The sequence below is a fragment of the Mus musculus genome, chromosome 8, assembly GCF_000001635.26.
Source record: "Mus musculus strain C57BL/6J chromosome 8, GRCm38.p6 C57BL/6J".
Taxonomy (NCBI): Eukaryota; Metazoa; Chordata; class Mammalia; order Rodentia; family Muridae; genus Mus; species Mus musculus.
In genome coordinates, this window is record NC_000074.6 from 76,271,031 (window position 1) to 76,280,247 (window position 9,217).

Genomic DNA, 9,217 nt, shown 5'->3' on the forward strand with positions numbered 1-9,217 from the left:
GATCTTTCCATCTTCTGAAATCTTTGATTTCTTTCTTGAGAGACTTGAAGTTCTTATCATATAGATCTTTGACTTCCTTAGTTAAAGTCACTCCAAGGTATTTTATATTATTTGTGACTATTTTGAAGGTTATTGTTTCCGTAATTGCTTTCTCAGCCTGTTTATTCTTTGTGTAGAGAAAGGCCACTGATTTGTTTGAGTTAATTTTATATCCAGGTACTTCACTGAAGATTTTTATCAGGCTTAGTTCTTGGTGGAATTTTTGGGATCAGTTATATATATATTATCATATCATCTGCAAATAGTGATATTTTGACTTCTTCCTTTCCAATTTGTAAATCTTTGATCTCCTTTTGTTGTTGAAGCGCTATGGCTAGGACTTCAAGTACTAAATTGAGCAGGAAGGGAGTGAGTGGGCAGCCTTGTCTAATTTTAGTGGGATTGTTTCCAGTTTCTTTCCATTTAGTTTGATGTTGGCTACTAGGTTGCTGTATATTGCTTTTATTATGTTTAGGTATGGGCTCTGAATGCCTGATCTTTTCAAATCTTTTATCATGAAGGGGTGTTGGACTTAGTCAAATGCTTTCTCAACATCTAATGAGATGATCATGCGGTTTTTGTCTTCGAGTTTGTTTATATAGTGGATCATATTGACAGATTTCTGTATATTTAACCACTCTTGCATCCCTGGGATGAAGCCTACTTGATGATGATGAATGAACATTTTGATGTGTTCTTGGATTTGGTTTGAGAGTATTTTATTGAGTATTTTTGCATCGATATTCACAAGGGAAATTTGTCTGAAGTTCTCTTTCTTTGTTGGGTCTTTGTGTGGTTTAGGTATCAAAATAATTATGGCTTTGTAGAATGAATTGTATAGAGTACCTTCTATTTCTATTTTGTGGAATAGTTTGAGGAGAGTTGGAATTAGGTCTTCTTCCTTGATAAAACTCTGCACTAAACCCATCTGGTTCTGTGATTTTTTTTTTCTTGGATGGGAGACTATTAATGACTGTTTCTATTTCTTTTGGGGATATGTGACTCTTTAGATTGCTAATCTGATCCTGATTTAACTTTTGTACCTGATATATGTCTAGAAAATTGTCCATTTCTTCGAGATTTTCTACTTTTGTTGAGTATAGGCTTTTGTAATAGGATCTGATGGTTTTTTGGATTTCCTTAGGTTCTGTTGTTATATCTCCCTTTTCATTTCTGATTCTATTGGAATACTGTTCCTATGCCCTCTAGTTAGTCTGGCTAAGGGTATATCTATCTTGTTGACTTTTGAAAGAACCAGCTCCTGGTTTGGTTGATTCTTTGAATAGTTCTTTTTGTTTCCACTTGGCTGATTTCAGCTCTGAGTTTGGTTATTTTTTGCCTTCTATTCCTCTTTGGTGAATTTGCTTCCTTTTGTTCTAGAGATTTCAGGTGTGCTGTCAAGCTGCTAGTGTATGCTTGCTCCAGTTTCGTTTTGTAAACACTTAGAGCTATGACTTTTCCTCTTAGGACTGCTTTCATTGTGTCCTATAAGTTTGGGTATGTTGTGGCTTCATTTCCATTAAACTCTAAAAAGACTTTAATTTTTTTCTTAATTTCTTCCTTGATCAAGTTATCATTGAGTAGAGTGTTCTTCAGCTTCCATGTGTATTTGGGCTTTCTATTATTTAAGTTGTTATTGAAGATCAGCCTTAGTCCATGGTGATCTGATAGGGTGCATGGGATTATTTCAATATTTTTGTATCTGTTGAGGCCTGTTTGGTGACCGATTATATAGTCACTTTAGGAGAAAGTACCATGAGGTGCTAGGAAGAAGGCATATCCTTTTGTTTTAGGATGAAATGTTCTATAGATATCTGTAAAATCCATTTGTTTCATATCTTCTGTTAATTTCACTGTGTCTCTGTTTAGTTTTTGTTTCCAGGATCTGTCCATTGATGAGAGGTGGATGTTGAAGTTTCCCACTATTAGTGTGTGAAGTGTAATGTGTGCTTTGAGTTTTAGCAAAGTTTCTTTAATGAATGTGGATGTCCTTGCATTTGGAGCATAATTGTTCTGAATTGAGAGTTCCTCTTGGTAAATTTTACATTTTATGTGTAAGAAGTGTTCCTCCTTACCTTTTTTTGAGAACTTTAGGTTGAAAGTCAATTTTATTCAATATTAGAATGGTTACCCCAGCTTGTTTCTTGGGACCATTTGTTTGTAAAATTGTTTTCCAGCCTTTTACTCTGAGGTAGTATCTGTCTTTGTCCCTGAGTTAGGTTTCCTATATGCAGCAAAATGTTGTGTCCTGTTTAAGTAACCAGTCTGTCAGTCTATGTCTTTTTATTGGGGAATTGAGTCCATTGATATTAAGAGATATTAAGGAAAAATAATTGTTGCTTCCTGTTATTTTTGTTGTTAAATTTGGAATTCTGTCCATATGGCTATTTCCTTGAGTTTGTTGAAAGATTACTTTCTTGCTTATTCTCCTGCTTAGTTTCCCTCTTGGTGTTGGAGTTTTCTCTTTATTATTCTTTGAAGGGGTAGATTTGTGGAAAGATATTGTATAAATTTGTTTTTGTCATGGAATACCTTGGGTTCTCCATTTATAGTAATTGAGAGTTTTGTTGGGTATAGTAGCCTGGTCTGGTATTTGTGTTCTCTTAAGCTTTGTATGACATCTGCCCAGGATCTTTTGGCTTTCATAGTCTCTGGGGAGAAATCAGGTGTAATTCTGATAGTTCTGCCTTTATATGTTACTTGACCTTTTTTCCTTACTGCTTTTAATATTCTTTCTTTGTTTTGTGCATTTGGTGTTTTATTATGTGGTGGGAGGAATTTCTTTTCTGGTCCAGTCTATTTGGAATTCTGTAGACTTCTTGTATGTTCATGGGCATCTCTTTCTTTAGATTAGTGAAGTTTTCTTCTATAATTTTGTTGAAGATATTTACTGGCCCTTTAAGTTGGAAATCTTCCTTCTTGTCTATTTCTATTATCCTTAGGTTTGGTCTTAGGTTGTGTCCTGCATTTCCTGGATGTTTTGGGTTAGGATCTGTTTGCATTTTGCATTTTCTTTGATTGTTGTGTCAATATTTTCTATGGTGTCTTCTGCACCTGAGGTTCTCCCTTCTATCTGATGCATTTTGTTGATTATACTTGCATCAATGGCTCCTGACTTCTTTCCTAGGATTTCTATTTTCAGAGTGGTCTCCCTTTGTGATTTCTTTATTGTTTCTACTTTAGATCCTAGATGGTTTTGTACAATTCTTTCACCTGTTTGGATACGTTCTCCTGTATTTCTTTAAGGGAGTTATTCATTTCCTTCTTGTACTCCAAAAATATGGAACACTTCACAAATTTGTGTGTCATCCTCGCACAGGGACCATGCTAATCTTCTCTGTATCATTCCAATTTTAGTATATGTGCTGCCAAAATGAGTACACTTTTATTCTCTCTTTGCTGTTATCAGAAACAGGAACATGGGAAGAATTTTTTTCACTTGCCTAGTTATATTTTAATCCATGCACTATTCTATATGTTGGGATGTTCTGCATCTCACATTCTGAAAGCAATGAAAATTATTTGTTTGGAATACCTTTTAGACAAACAGATGGAGTAATTTGGAGAATAAATACAAATATTTGAAGAATGCCTAAGCAGAGGCAGCATATCTTCTATAGGACATCAATTATGAATTGATGGATGTGTTTAATAGACAGAAATTATGAACTATTGTCAATAACATCAAATGTATTTTGTCTTTTAAAATAAGCAAAATATTTTAATAATAGGTATTTTGGATTTTAGTTATTGAATTTTCAATACATCAATAAAATATGCATATGGAAATGACACATGACCTGTAAAAATGAAGCAGCTAGATTATCTCCAACCCCTGTAGAAATGCCCTTGTGTTTACCAGATACCACTGCTGCCTATGTTCTCACAAATGTGGAAGCTGCTGCCTACCCATAGCCTACTGGACCTATAGATTAGATCACACTCTATGCAGACACATTCAGTGTCGATAATACATAGATTCTTTGAGGCCAATAATACCATTTAATTAAGGTTACATTATCTCTGGAGTGTAGCACTGTGGCATATACTCAGTATAGTAAGTACTAAGTAAGTACCAATTAAGGTTGATGAAATGTACGGATACCAACAAGAGACTGGCTGCTTCCATGATATGGAAAACTTTGTGATCAATGTATCTACATTTCTGAAGAAGACTGTGAACAACAATTTATTACCTTACAAATGATTCCAAGCATTGCAAGTTTGGATTGCTATGTAAATATTCGATTTTAACATTAAACAAAATCCCTGAATTTCACAATTGTCTTCCAAATGAGCATAGAAATACAGGAAATAAAAGATTCAGTACTAATTCTAAAATTATTGTGCTACAGTCTTCAAATAGATTTTATTATAAGCTGAAAAAATCATGTGCTTTTACCTTTGTGATGTGGAAGACATACTCGAGTATTTCAAAACACTGAAAACATTTCAAATACAGAAGAAAAGAAGATTTTTAACCACGAATAAGTAGTAAGAAGAAAATACCTTGAGAACAAAAATACCTGTTTCTGTTTTATCTGGATATACATAGATTAGACATATTTAATATGGTCATGGCACCTCTTAAAACATCAAACTTTTAAGACTATTTTTATTTTATCAGTTTCTTTCCATAGATACTCACTATTACACAAGTATTATTGAAGAAATGCTTTTAAGAACTGTTTGTGAATTGATATACATTTTTATTATAAAAATATATTTTTAAAATAATACTGGATTAAAATAAGTATGGACACATAAAGGGGATGTGGATAATGTCTCTGAAACTTTCTCTATGTATGTAGTATAACTAACAGGTTGTTCTCTGAAATACAATATTCACCATGGCATGTCTGTAGTATGCATCTGTATTTAAAAAGGGACCTCCACCATTGTGCTTGTGAGTAGCCACAAGAAACATGGATAAATGAGTGAGTAGGTTTGTACTTTTTAACTTGATGTCTTTATGAATTTATAATCACTTATTTCACAATACATATACCTCAGAAGATGGAAAAATCCTGAATGACAAACAGATTCTGTTGCAAGTCTGTTGGTTTAACAGCTCCAATCACACCTGTTTATTTGTCTGGGTTTTACCACCACCACCCTTCAGCTGCATGATCTATTTTATTTTGACATTTTACATACAAGCTTCTTTGAGATAAAATGTGACTGAGTCCTTGGGAGTGCTTCTTGGCATGGATCATAGTAGCAAAATGGATGTGCTTTAATAATAATTACTATTCTACAGCTATCATTGAGCTCCTACCTTTACTGAACTTCCAGAAGATTTACAATGCTTCATTTTTGTAGTTGCCCAAGCTGAGGTCTGACAAACATTGATCAGCGAAGGAGAAGTGGAGGGCAAATGAGTCATGTGTTTATACACTTATTTATGAAAGAGAAAGGAGAATTGCAAAGCCGAGCCCTAAACTATTGATAACCAAGGCATTCCTACAGTGCCAGTCAACTTTTAAAACCAGTACATTTTATCACCATTTATGTCTGCCTGGTAGTTCTGTGAATGATCTCCTGTTTTTAATCACAAACTCATCTCCTGATAATAATAAGTTATGTTTAAAATAGATGAAGAATAACAGCCTGCAGACATTAGTTATGTAATGCATATTGATATAGCTCTGAAATATGCACATCCTGGAGGATCCGCATCTGGAGACAGCATCAGTCTTTCCAATGTGAAGATGAGAGATTGCTCTCATCCAGAACTGTCATGCAGTATAATTTCTGAAAAAGTTCTAATTTCAAGCTGCATGTAAAATAAGTAGTCCCCCACAAAGCCCAAACCAATAATAAGTAACAATAAACAAATAGGTGAAAGCATAAATAAAATAATTGAGAGAAAATTTAAAATGTCTAGAACATCTTTTTCACAACATTTTCCTGAAGTATAGGAAAAAGGAGAAAAAGATATTCTATCATTAAAAATAGATCTAAAACAAGCAAGCACTGAGGAAAGTTACAAAGATGCAGTAGAATACCATATCTGAAGAGACCAAAGGAAACCTTCTGGAATGTTAAGCAGTTTGGTTAGAAAATAGCCTCTGAGTGCTGTTCTCAAGTCCTCTGTGGAGCAAACGCATGCACACATGCATGCATTGATCTGTTGCTAGCAATTGTGACTATTCTGACTCTAAGGTGATTTCTTCGTTGAATTTTCCAGGCATCACAGGGGCTCCTACCTAACAGTGTACTATCTATCTCACTGTTCTTGCCCACCGGCCACTCTCTGGTCACAATACTCTAAAACTGAAAGAATCCATAAACTCATTCTTCATTTTAAAAGAGAGATTATAGAGGGTGATTTATAAAGCTACAATGTTCAATTTCTGTCATAAATAATACATGCATACATGTTTCAAACCATATACCAATTAGGCAGATACTCTATGTGTGAATTACTGGAGAGAAAACAGATCCATACTAATTTTAGCATGAATCTACAAATAACTTTTCAGAAGTATTTGGGAAAGACATCAAAGAAGGCAGGAATCAGGTATTATAAGCAAGTGATATGTTTGCATCTAAATTCTCTCACTCACAGATCTGCTGAGTGTCTGAAACTCCAATTTATATTTTAAAAATTATGTACTTTCTACAGCTATCAAAGGCTGTCACCAGAATCTGATGCTGCCCCATTGTTTCTAACAACTGCATAGCTTTGGGAGGTCAGGAATGAAACACAGACCTCTCAACCTCTACAACCACCAGGCCTGCAATATGTTGACAGTTGATCTTGTATTTTTCCAGCTGTCTCCTTCAACAACTTCCTTCCAAAAGGGAAAAAAAAGCATTTAACATTCATAGTGAATAAAAAAATGTCCATTGGGAAGTATTTGCTTTTTAAAATCATCTCTACAAGCATATCAATGATTTTAATTTTTTGTTTTGTATGTGTAAGTTTGTATCTTGTGACAATTTACATATGTCTGTGTATGGAGGTATGAAAGTGCACTTGTGTATAGAAGACAGAGATCAAGATCAGAGTGTCTACTTCTGTTGATCTCTACCCTTTTTTGTTTGTTAATTTGGGACAAGGTCCCTCACTGAACAATGAACATAGCATTTCAGCTACAAGCTAGCCAGCAAGCCCCTAGGATCTACCTGTGTCTGCCCTGGTTCTCCCTCCCATGCTAGAGGTATAGACATCTACCACCAGAACCATGCCTGGCTTCTAAGTGGATGCCAGGTATCTAAACTTAGGACTTTATTCTTGAAGGCAGGGACTTTACAACTGAATTGTCTCCCTGGCCCCACATCCAATTTGGCCTAAAGGACTATAAAATCACAATGACTTCCCTAGAAAGTTACTATAGATTCTTTCAAAGCTAAACTTCAGTTTCATTCCTTTCCACTTTGGAAAGCCTAAGTGTTAAACCTTAGAGTCAATCTCCCTTTCAACAACTTCTCAACTTTTACATATATTGGGTCCCATGTCCTTGGCAAAATAAGAAGAAAGAGACAAATCAGTCCACAAATGTGAGACTGTACTATAGAGCACAGATGTTAGTTACCTCATTGGAAAACAGATCAGTTAGAAAGTCATCTATATATGCAGAGGAGTCTACTACATTTTTTGACTAAAGCTATTTCTTGAACAAGGTTAATAAACCGTGTTCACTGTTAGCTTCTGCTCATCTCAATGAAGGTTCTCATAAGGGAACCAACAGGATGTGATGGGGAAGACAAGTTAAAGAGCCACTCATCCATCCACACAGTAGACAAACTGTCCTGGAGTATTTAAGATTTAGATACAACCATTTTTTTAAAAAAGTACCAGAATAAAACAGTTTTATATTTTTGCATCCATAAAATTTAAATTATACTACTGGGAAGATTAAGTACTGCAATGATACAAATTCTTCCCAAATCAATTTGTATATATAATCTCTAAATGAAATCCCAATGGAATCTATTTTGTAACAAAAAATTGTTCAAAATTACATCTCAAAAAATCAGCAGGGAACTATCAAAAATAATGAAAATGAAGAAGAAATACTGAAACAAGAGGACTTATTCTATTCTAAGAGCCAATAATTAAAATCAGTGTGATATTGGCATGAAAACTTGCAGACAGATCAGGGGAACAGAACAGATAACCCTGCAACAGATTTAGAAAAACAAGAGCAGAAATGACTGCAAACTATTGATATTGACTAATGAGCTTCTGGGGCAAGAGAATATATTGTGTTTTTTAATCTTTCATGAGATAAGTAGATAATAGATAAATAGATAAATAAATGATAAGAAGATATATATATTTGAATGATGATAGACAGTTGAAAGATGATAATTATGAATATAAATAGATGGTAGATAGTATATAGATGATATAGATAGTAGACAGTTGATTGATAACAGATAATATATAAGTACATACATTATAGATAGATAAATAGATAGATAGATAGATAGATAGATAGATAGATAGATAGATATAGAGAGATAGTAGACCATTAATAGATAATAGATTAATAGACAAAATTTAGATAGATAGATAGGTAGACAGACAGACAGACAGACAGACAGACAGATAGATAGATAGATAGATAGATAGATAGATAGATAGATAGATGACAGATAAATGTATACATAGATAATAGGAACTGAACTGGATCACAATGGTTAAATGTATAAAAATGATAAATCTCTAAAAATTTGAGAAAATACTGATAAAGTAATCTCAAAAAGTAAAGAACATTGAAGGTATAAAAGGTGTTGAAAAATTTGCTGTTTAGAACTAAAAATTTGAACATTATGTATATTTATGTCATAAAACACAGAAAATACAGGCCCGTTAATATAAATTTTTAAATATTCAAGTGGAAATGTTCAGCTTGCCCAAGACTGTCAGCTCCATAACCATTACAACCTCCACCAGGTGGAGAAAATGCCAAGGATTTGGATTTTCCAGGATTCTGCATTTCACTCAACTACTTATGGTGTGAATAGTACAGCATAGGTATGTATGCATTTGGGGAGTCATTAGGCATGGAGGATACAAGCAGAAGGCCTCATAATGTCTACCTTAGTTTTCCTGTAAGTAGGATTACCTTCAGAGGAGGACAGACTAGCTTCCTTTTAACGCCTCAGCAATATTTTCTTATAACTTCCTGAAACCACTAGATGCTGCTGCCTCTGTGATCTAGCT

The 9,217-nt window shown here is 34.2% G+C and overlaps 1 non-coding gene across 1 annotated transcript; it reads right to left on the reverse strand.

Annotated features, from left to right (window-relative positions):
- Positions 1-3,313: 3,313 nt before the first annotated feature.
- Gm22509 lies at positions 3,314-3,420 on the reverse strand. Its single transcript, XR_003947643.1, has one exon. It is a non-coding gene; the product is annotated as a U6 spliceosomal RNA (small nuclear RNA).
- Positions 3,421-9,217: the final 5,797 nt, after the last annotated feature.